Source organism: Panthera tigris, chromosome A3, assembly GCF_018350195.1.
Source record: "Panthera tigris isolate Pti1 chromosome A3, P.tigris_Pti1_mat1.1, whole genome shotgun sequence".
NCBI classification, from domain to species: domain Eukaryota; kingdom Metazoa; phylum Chordata; class Mammalia; order Carnivora; family Felidae; genus Panthera; species Panthera tigris.
In genome coordinates, this window is record NC_056662.1 from 136246508 (window position 1) to 136255333 (window position 8826).

Consider the following 8826-nt stretch of genomic DNA (forward strand, 5'->3'; position numbering starts at 1 on the left):
TGAAATACTAAGCAAGTTATTAGAATTGTCCTTAAACGTCTACGGTACTTGGTCAGGGTATGAGTGTGAATATTAAAACCTGTGCGTTTCTATAGGTCTTCCCAGTGTTTGTTTCTCAGCAGACAGAAAAAAAACAAAATGCCAGCTTCGATGAATTGTTTATCCGGTGAAGCATTCCACCTGCATTGGGGAAAATGGGTTTCACGTTAGCATGAAGGAATTCTCATAAATCCAAAATATCTACCGATAAGCTCAGGATGTGTGATCAGTTACTTTCTGGTTAGTAATTGGTACAAAATGTGAAGAATCAATAACGTGTAGCGTTTGCTGATTTAACCAGGCAAAGCAGGTTATGTTCACTTAGTCGTGGACTAATCCTTCAGAGATAATCAATATTGTAATTACAATACATAAAGAAACAACAAGGAAAAGGAAGCCATAATAATTTATTGTAAATGATGTCTTTCTGGTGTCTCTGGAACATTCCCAAAACAATTATAGCTCATTTTTCTACATTGTGCTTCACTGTGAAGACTTAGCATATAAATCAGATGATTATCTAATTGGATTTTGAGTCTTTCGAAAATTGTTAAATTTCTAATTTCTTCCTCTCACAGCATACTCGGGAGTTATGATACACGAGGCAAATGGTTAGGAGCGTAATTAGGGCCCAAGAACGGAGCATATGTTACGTTTAACCTTGTGAATATAAAGGCTGAAGTGCAGTCGAGTTCTGTTTAACCTTGATATCGAGACCAAATGAATAAAGTGCCTGTTAATGAGGAGAAGAGAAAAAAGAAGAAGTCACTGTAATCATATGAAAATCCATGGAATAAAATCCACATATATTTAAAAATGTCTCTCTATAGCATTTGACAATATCGCCAACTAAATATTAAACTCTTCAAAAGGTCTGTATTAGAGGTGACTAGAAAACAGGTTTTTATTTGGCATTGATCAATAGCATATTTGGAGACAATCCGTTGCTCTCCCCCTGATTTTCTGGTTTACCTTGAAGAAATCCCTATCTGTTTATGTTCTCGTCATTTCTATGGTGAACCAGTGAATCACATGCCATAAACATAGAGCTTAGTGCTTTGGGAACTGCTGAGGCATTAAAGCATCCTGGTGTTTCTGTCTGGCACTCTGTGGAACATGCAGGACGCATGGCCATTTCCGAACGCGTTCACACGCACTTTGGTTCCACAGGGCCCAGTCTGGGAATATGGGCAAGAGGACTTCACTGGGCCTTTCTCCAAGCGATGGTTCCATGATTTAAGGAAGCCAAGTACATTCAAGGTAAGAGAGTCAAGGAATTCATTCCAATAGGCATAATTGACTTTGACACAAAGGACAGAGAGGACTAGAAATGGAGGGGGGCATTGGCCTCTGTTCTTTGGCTCCAATAACAGTGCCCTCCTGGCTCTACTAAATCACCTAATGGTCCACTATGAGACATACTTCTTCACCTCTCCATTTAGCTCTTTCCTGTGAAAACACAAGCCTATCTCAGTGTGTTTATTCCTTACACATGGTTCCCAACATGCATGTCCCAAAGGGAAAGTGAATGTGTAGTGAGGCACTTCATATGAGGTGTGGACCGCAATACTTGCCTTGGAGTAAGAGTTCGATTGCTATTATACCAGTATTCTCATCGCCGTTGGTTGTCGCCCCCATATTGGCCGTTCCAAATGAAAACAGTTAAGTAATGCGGAATGCCCTAGAAACCCCCAAGCATCAACCAGGCATTCAGACTGACAGAGACGTCCAGAAGAAGGACATAGGGACCATTAAACCCTACTTCCCCAAAACAGTCCTATCACACAGTCTTCTCCTGGCTTACCCCTAAGCCTATTTTAAATTTAAAGGAACCTAAGCTGCCACAGACTGAATGTCTGTGTGCCCCCAAGTCGGTAAGCTGAAGCCCTCACCCCCAAGGTCATGCTTTTAGGAGGTAGGGTCTATAAGAGGTGATGAGGTAGTAAGGGCTCCACCTTCATAATGGGATTAATGCCCTTATAAGAAGAGGAGAGAGAAAGCTATCATCTCTCTTTCTGCCATGCGAGGACTCACCATGTATTCATTCGGGCCTTATGGACCTTTTCGAACAGCGAGGCGGTGTCCTGCTAGTTCTCGCCCCAGATTCCGCAATCCTGGAATGCCTCCATCTCTAGTTTTTATGTCCGGGTCGTACAGCTTATTAATTGCATTTAATTGCATGTTACAATCATGGGCTTCGCTACTGGCCACAGGAAACTATTGCATTATTTTTTGTTTGGTCGCCTGCCCTTTACTGGCGCACGGAGCCCTTACCTTTCTTTAAAAACAAAATTTTTTTAATGTTTATTTATTTCTGAGACAGAGAGATACAGAGCATGAGTGGGGGACGGGCATAGAGAGAGGGAGACACAGAATCCGAAGCGGGCTCCAGGCTCCGAGCTGTCAGCACAGAGCCCGACGCGGGGCTTGAACTCACGAACTGTGAGATCATGACCTGAGCCCTAGTCGGTCGCTCAACCCACTGAGCCACCCAGGCGCCCCAGAGCCCTTATCTTTCTGTACATACCCTCGTTTTTTTAAGGTACAAAGAAGGAAATCTATATGAGCGGTCAGCCTTCCCCGTGACCCTCAATGCAAACAAAACTTCCATCTGTTTGTTTTATTTCTGCGCGGTGCCCTGAGGCTCTCTCCGGCCTCCAGGAGTGTGCTGGACGATGAGAGTTCTGTCTTGGACACAGAAGGCCAACGTTGGCAGCCCGGGTCTTTCCTGTGCTCGTTTTTCACTTTAATGAGATCCTCGGGGGCAAAGGCAGTTAAAAATATAAATAAAAAAATAAATACATCTCGGGTGGCCATGCAGGAGGCCAAATCTGAGACCCGTCCTCAGTATACATTGGGTCTATTAAAATACATCTCTGAGCCAATAGAGGGCAGAGCCCCAGAAATCCTGTTTTTCAAGGAAATAATAATAATTAAAAAAAATCTTTGAACACTTCTAGAAAACCCCGAAGTTTTCTAAGTGTAAGTAAACGGGGCTGGTGCCTGCTTCCCTGGCCATTTCAACAACAGACAGAAAGGCGGGAGGGCTGCAGACAGGACATTCTAAGTCACTAGTGGTTCTGTGCATCATGAGAGAAGTTAAACAGTGTTGAATCCCTGGCAGTTGTCAGCGTGTGTGTGCGGGAACGTGCGCGTGCGTGTGTGTACTGTTTCTAATTTTGTCGTTCACGGCTTGTAATTAATTTCTTGGTTTTCTTCTCTTTCTTTTCTTTTCTTTTTTGGAGAAGCGCACATCAGAACACGATTCCCAGTGAAACCACTTACACCCAGCCTTTCAACTCTGGAGGATGCGACAACCTATGATACACGGAAAGACTACCAGCCCCGTGTTTTATTTGCGCAGTTTAAGGAACTTTGGCTCCAAGAGGCTACCTGGCTGGCCCGAAGGAAACCAACATCTTCAGAAATCGGTGAGTCTTGCCTTTTCAAGCAAGATTACATTTTTATTTCCCCCCAGTTTTCCTGAGATATAACGCTGTATAAGTTTAAAGTGCGCCAGTAACGATTGGATGGACTTATGTATTGTGAAATGACTACCGTGATAACTTCAGTGAACACTCATACCCTCACATAGTTACATATTTTATATTTTGGTTTACAAAATCAGTAAGAAAGGGAAATGGCGATACCTTAAGGCCAAGACAAATTGTTCTTCTATTTCATTTTCTAGAATAAACACAGTGCCAAGTGACACAAAATGTTCCACGATGTTGGAGTCGAGCCTGAGGAGGAGATCGGGATCGGTGAACTTTCTGCAGGCCTCGGATCCGGGCGTCTCCACGGTGCCCCGATAACAGCAGCCACCTCGAGGACCTAGCAGGCAGTCACCCGGCCAGCTGCACCGGAGTGCCAGCAGTGACAGGGCAGGGGATGGTCCCCTCTTCTGTACTGTTTCGCCTGGAGAGGAGATGGGCCATGCAGACGCTGAACTGCAGTCTTCTTACCCCTATTTTGGTCACCAGGGGCCAAGGTTCTTCTTAGTTTATGTAGTGCACAGACTCGACAGACATTCTTTCGAGTAGAAAGCCTTTGGCACTCATTTGGAGACTTTTACTATGTTCTCTTTCGCTACATTCTGGCACCTGTCTCTGGAAAATGCAAACGTCTGCCTTAATATCTTCCCTCAAAACCATAGAAGACAGTCTTCATACTAATGGCATTTGTTCCTCATGAAAGATATTTTTTTAAAGCTTCTCCAGCGGCTGGGGTCCAGGAAAGGAGAGGGCGGATGAGAACTCATGAAGCTCTTAACAGGTGCACGACCACACCCAGGTGAGGAGGACTACAATTACAACCCAAGTTCTTGGCTCCATTTTTCTTCCTCTCTTGACACGGCAGAAAATGCAACATAAACCCTGTGAATGTGGACGATTGGCTGTGTCCTACCTCTGTGAAGAGAAATTAAATTTTTCATTAGCCAACTTGAATTGTTTCTTATTTTTCATGTATCACTTTGCTGGACATAGGGCTAGTCTCTTACAAAAGAGGCATTTTTCTCTTAATCATATGGAAATTAGGGATCAATTTGTTGATGAGGCCATGAAGTGAAAATTCTGAGCTTCATGGTCGATTGGGCATTAAAAATATGACTGGAACTGGCACAGAGGCTCAGAGCAATTAAAATGGCAGTGATGTTTCACCGCGGAACGGTGTGGGAGAAAAATCACCCTTGCACGCACCCAGTGTTGCTCTGTTTTAGTGTATGTGCCCCTGGCCCCGGTAAGGTTCACCGTTCACCACCCAATGTGACATCTTAAGAGCAAAACATCGTTTAGGAGGGTTTTTTTTTTCCCCAAGAAGATAAATTACCACTTAGGAATTAACAGTCCAAGAAGTTGAATGTTACAAAAAATTTCCATGCAGCATAAGGATTTCTTTTTGAAGATAACGCCTGCAAGGATGACAATTTCCCCTGGATCTCAAGAGAATGCATAGTGAGGTTGTCTGGTTCACTTGAGAATAAAACCAAAACACAACAAAAATATCAGATAAATTGTCAAAAATTGTAATGTCAACAAAGGCCCTCAAGTTAGATACACTGGCCCAACGTTACTCACGAAATGTCAACAAAGGCCCTCAAGTTAGACACACTGGTCCAACGTTACCCCTACTCTGCCGATGACAAATGTTTTGTCGGCATCAGCCCGTTTTGGAAAACCACTGTTACTGTAAAATCAATACATTCTCAGTGTGTTTCAAATTACTGCAAAGTTTTGATTAACTCAACCACAGAGAGGACCTGAATGATTTTTGACAGCCATTTTGATTTTTAGAAGAAAGCAGATCGACACGTTTATCTGGTCTTCTATCTCAAGGAAGTAACTTTTAAGACGCTTACACGAAAACTTTGCTCTGTGTGTTCGTTAGCCTGCAGTTAGCTGTCAAATAAAACACTTATGTCCCCAACATGGCGTGATCACAGTTGATCACTGTAGACGCTAAGCAGCGGTAACGTTACTGTTTTTCACAGAAGGACTCCGTTTCCCTCTCCAGATGCTCTTCAGCACTAAGGGGATCCTGGTTTACACTCTGGGCTCAGTCTGGCCCATCGAGAAACAGAGGCCTGAAGCAGTGGATGGGTGTGGATGTCACGGCAGGTGTCCGAAGCTGGGAAGTCAGTTATGGCCATCGCCCTCAGTGCCATATGTTTTTGCTGTCTGATCTCTCAGGAGAAATTCAGACCTGGGGACGGGAGGGACACAGTGTAGGTATGTGGCCTGTATCCCGTTATCCCATTTTCCCAACTATCACAAGGTGTAGGCTTGTCCTTACGCCCATGGTGGAAGCGAGGCAGACAGGGGCTTTGTGAAGTTCAGTGATTTCTAGTGATCACCCTCAAAACCACGTAGACTGGAAACAGCAGAGTCACGAGCCACACCCATTGTCCTGTGGGGCCCCCAAGTCTGAGCTACCCTGATGTGAAAGCACGTTCACACCTGGCCGACTCCACACCTCGGGGCTCGGAATGCCGAGGTCGGTATTAAGAATGGAATACGTTGTCAGACACACGACTGCAGGTACCAACGTGCAAGATGTGTTTCGAGTGACCCTCCTGAGGAACATTCCTCTCTGATCCAGCTGAGAGGAAATTTCCCAAATTTCAGCTACCGGATGTAGCCTAGCAACTTCTTTTCTTTCCTCTGGTTATTCCTTCCTCTGGTATTGCCTCTGGTTAGTGGCAGAGACCTTGACCTAATTGATTGTTTTCTCCCAGACGTAGATAATCACAAAACCTACTTTCTAAAGTTCTTCTTTTACTAAAAACTTCTAGAAGGCAAATTATTTTTCTTCAGAAAATGACCCCAACTTCCTGGCCACAGTTGAAAAACCCAGCAAGGAACATTCCATCTCAGCCGGGTCAACGGAACCCCAAATCCCAGAAATGGGGAACAGGCGGAAGGGAGGCAATAGGTCTGGGGCAGCAAACAGACAAAGCTGGGCCTCGAGGATGTCCGGGTGCTGAACTGGAGGCCAGATTCAGCAGCGTGGACTTTATAAATCTCGCAGTAAACTGTGACAACACAAAGGTCCCCGAGCACTCTCTCCATCTGTGATATTTATCTTCTAAAAGGCCTGGCCTTCTGCACGGACACACATTGAGTAATTCCCAGGTTGGCATTTTCTTTTTTCTGCGTCTCAGTTTTCTGACCTTTGCGGAACTGCCAGAGAGGAGGTCGTCCACCTGCAACTGTGTGTGTCTCCGGGACAGAAGGAACGCGGGCAGGGCGTCAGGGAGGGGGACTGGAGGGACTTGGTCTGCGTTAAATGCTTCTATTTCTGGAGCAGGACGTGAGCCGAGAGAGAGAGCGAGCCACGGCGGCCGATTAGGAGGCAGCGTAGGGTGTCACCCCCACGCTGGCCCGAGCCTCCCAGGAGGAGGTGCGACGGGAGATGAGCAAGGCGAGGAAATGCCTTAAGGGGGGAAGACAAAGAGAAGGGTCTCCCGTGACACTGCGCCTCAGACAAGCTGAGTCTCAGGATACCAGACACCGAGGAGCTGGGCTTTTCAATACCTGAGGGTTTGCTATCAAAAAACATGGTGAGAACTCCCGTCTCCGCGATGGACCGTGTGTGGAACAACTCGTCTGTGTCACTGAGAACACAGCCTTCCTTTCTCACGCGCAGTCAGCGGCTGGACAGACTCTCCTCCCGGGTGACCTTAAAATGACGTTAAGAGGGGACACCGAATGCACGGCCTCCTTGCTACCCTCTTCCAGATGAGTCAGCTTCCTAGGACGTTGTGAGAAATTCTGGCCACGTTTCCCGGCAAAGCCCCCGATGGCCCCAGGACAGTTCATCTGCTCCCTCTGTTCTTCCTTCGGTTCGTGCACTGCGCCCCCCCCCCCCATGTCTGGGCTAATAACAGGCTTACAACCTCATGGGGCAAATACTTGGGGGGGGGGGTTGGGAGAGGTGAGAAGGGGTGGTCAGACGATGGTTTGGGGGACGGGGAACACAACGCCTCCCGCAGACCCGTTTGAGGTGGGGCCCCCTGGGAGCCCCTCCAGAAGCAGGTGTGGATAACTGGGGGGGTCTGTCCTGTTCACTGGTCGGGTGCCCCCTGCTGGATGAATTGTACAGCAGGTTCTGTGTATTTTGGAGACCCCGCTGCTGACAGAGCAAACTCGTTGTTTGCTTAGAAATTTTTTTGTTTGTTTGAGAATTTAGGGGATCCACTTGGTAAATGATCTAAAAGGGCTTGTGTGGAACAGGAGGACAGATCGCTCGTGACCCGACGGGCTTCTACCCGGGGCCCGCAGACATCAAGGCCAGAGACCCTAGTTATTATCCAGAGTGCGTCACAAAACCGGGTCCGATCGCGGCCCACGTGGCAGTGGCTCTTAGCAGCAATGACGCCCACGTGACTTGGGGTCCCCGGAAACAGAATGCCGGAGACGTGCGCTCCAGCCGGGACGTCAGCGGCACACGTGGGAGCAAAGTGTGCGCACGCGCGCAGCACCCTGGGCCGTATTTGCCCGCGTCGGGGCTGGTAGGCACCGGGAGCCTATCGCGGGCAGCTAACCGCAGGTTTGCGTCTTTGCGAATGAATTCTCGTTTGCAGACGAGGAGCTCTGGGCCCGGTTGTCAGTCGTGGTCGCTGGTGCGGCCCAGCGGACCGTGGGGCGGACCCTGGAAGCAGTTACACTGCAGGCGTCTTCTCGGTCCCCAGAAGGCAAAACGATGGCACCGCTGTCGCCGCCACCGCCCAAACCGGAAGTCGGGCACGCCCTGGTGACCTCGCCATTGTCCTGATCGTCACCGGCGCCGCCGTCCCGCTCGCATCGGCGGCCGTTGGACACTCGCGGGGCTGAGGGCTTGCATGCGTCATTCGCTTCCCCAGCAGTCGTACGAGATCAGCTGTTACGAGCATTCCCATCATGAGGAGTTTCCCATTTTTTAAAGACAGAGAATCAGAGTTCAGACAGACTCGCCAACGCCCGTACGGCCGTTTCATGATACAGCCAGAATGGGAACCCGTAAGGTACCTTTATTCTGGCTCTTATCCTGCGTTTGTAACACATTTATTAAGCACCTCCTGCATGGCCGGCCCGTCGTAGAAACTAGGGATTCATTAACGACCGAAGCAGAAGCCAGGCCCCTCCGGGGGGAAAATAAACTGTGTGATTCGCCTAGTGGTGAGGAATTCCGAGGAGAGGAGCGGGGCAGGGTCCATGGCTGGAATTATGGAGGGGGCGGGGGGCAGGCGTTTCTGGGTCTCCACTCGCTTCCAGAGTCCGGCCTTCCCTCCCCTCCTGTCCTTGTTTC

The 8826-nt window shown here is 48.0% G+C and overlaps 1 long non-coding RNA gene across 1 annotated transcript; it reads right to left on the reverse strand.

Annotated features, from left to right (window-relative positions):
• Positions 1–611: 611 nt before the first annotated feature.
• Positions 612–8030, reverse strand: LOC122237453. The gene is made up of 3 exons (XR_006216054.1): positions 5399–8030; positions 3690–4448; positions 612–772 (listed from the first exon to the last, which is right to left on the reverse strand). It is a non-coding gene; the product is annotated as an uncharacterized LOC122237453 (long non-coding RNA).
• Positions 8031–8826: the final 796 nt, after the last annotated feature.